The sequence below is a fragment of the Bison bison genome, unplaced genomic scaffold (genome assembly GCF_000754665.1).
Source record: "Bison bison bison isolate TAMUID 2011002044 unplaced genomic scaffold, Bison_UMD1.0 scf7180017845412, whole genome shotgun sequence".
Taxonomy (NCBI): domain Eukaryota; kingdom Metazoa; phylum Chordata; class Mammalia; order Artiodactyla; family Bovidae; genus Bison; species Bison bison.
In genome coordinates, this window is record NW_011475985.1 from 35,094 (window position 1) to 37,073 (window position 1,980).

Here is a 1,980-nt window from a genome sequence, read left to right on the forward strand (position 1 = left end):
CAGCAAAATTCTGTAAAGCAATTATCCTTCAATAAAAAATAAATTAATTTAAAAAATGTTTTTAAAAACAGGATATAAATGTTCATTGTAGGGAAAAAAAAGAGGGGAAGTTCATTAGCTCAAAATGCATTAGCTCAGAGTATATCTACACTATCGATAGAACAGGGTGTCACTGAGAGAGCTTTTATCTAACAATGATAATTGTACCTCTGAGATATAACATATATTGAAAGTGCATTGGAAAAGTGTTAATTAGTAAGAGAAAAACTTATATTTGAGCCAGCTTCTTAGTGGAATTTTTTAAAAGGAAATTTTCAACCAACATCCATAATAAAACTAATGGTGATCATATTTTCTAATGTTATGCACAGGATCCTCTTTCCCTTTCTCACATATACAAATGCAATGCAATAAATGATCACATCCTTAGGGCAATTGATTATATTAAGAATGAGGTCTTTGAAATCAGTGTCTTAGGCACAAGCCAAGTCTAACATTGGATTGACCAAAAAGTTGGTTTGGATTGTTATGAAATATCCGAAAGTCATATGATGAAAATTTTCTATCTAAATAAATTACAAATGTTGTAATTACCTGCAATCCACTACCTGCAATTCCCTATATTTGGCATGTTTGTCAGAAGTTTCAAAGTTTTTTAAGGTTTTGTTTGTTTGCTTTAGAGGAAAATCCATGAAGAGAAAGCTAAATATCTGACACTGATTATGCCAGTGTATGATAAGACTGACGTCCATCCATCAGCCTTCATTCTCATTGGCATTCCTGGGTTGAAGGCTGCTCACATGTGGATCTCCATCCCCTTTCATTGGGGCTGCCTTTTTGCCCTCTTGGGAAACTGTTCTCTTCTGTTTATCATCAAGACAGACTCCATCCTCCATGAGCCAATGTACCTCTTCCTCTGCATGGTGGCTGTAGCTGACCTTACTGTGTGCACTACAGCTGTGCCCAAATTCTCAGCCTCTTCTGGTTCCATGATGGAGAGATTCGTTTTGAAGCCTGCCTCACCCAAGTGTTACTGATTCACTCTTGCTCCACCATGGAGTCTGGCTTCTTCCTGGCCTTGGCTTTTGACCTCTATGTAGCCATTTGTAATCCATTAAGACACTCTGCTATTCTGACCCATTCTGTAACTTGGGGGATGGGTCTAGCAATTGTATTCCGGGGCACAGCACTTCTCTTTCCTCACCCTTTCCTTCTATGGTGTCTTCCCTACTGTGAGACCAATATCATTTCCCACACCTATTGTGAGTTCATGGCCCTCATCAAGATTGCCTTTGCAGAGACCAGAATCCGTAGAGCCTATAGCTTCATTATTGCATTTCTTTCAGGGGGAGTGGAGTTCATATTGATCATTTGTTCATATGTCCTCATATTCTACACTGTCTTCTACCTCCCATCCAAGAATGCTCAACTCAAGACCTTGGGTACTTGTGGCTCTCGTGTCTGTGTAATCTTAGTGTCCTATACTCTAGCCTTCTTCTCTTTTTAAACTCACAGGTTTGGGCATCATGTGGCACCCCATGTCCACGTATCTGTGGACATTTATCTCCTAGACTCACACATGTTGAACCGCATCATCTGTGGGGTAATGACCAAGAAGATACAGGAAAAGTTTCTTAAATTTTTCAGGTTTTCAAAATTTCTGGACTAAATCCTCTTAGTTGTTGAGTGATGTGAACAAATGAACAAATAATATATTTTCTATCTTAAAAGTTGTGTTTTTATTTTTTTCATGAAGACCCTGTCTTAATGGTCAGAGGGATTAGATTTTTCTGTGGGAAGTAACTCATCCAATGGTATACTCTGTGTTATAACAGTCATTACATTAAGGAAGATATATTACCAAGTAGAACTCTCTTTCAAAGTATTAAAATATTATTTCCTATAATAGCCCAGAAAACTAACAAAATCTGTGGAGAATTATATGAGGCAAAAAATAAAAGCTATATATAATATATCTAT

General features: G+C 37.2%; 1 pseudogene; it reads left to right on the forward strand.

The window, feature by feature from the left end:
• The first annotated feature begins 710 nt into the window (after positions 1-710).
• On the forward strand, positions 711-1,669 carry LOC104984601 (annotated as a pseudogene).
• The last annotated feature ends 311 nt before the right edge of the window (positions 1,670-1,980 follow it).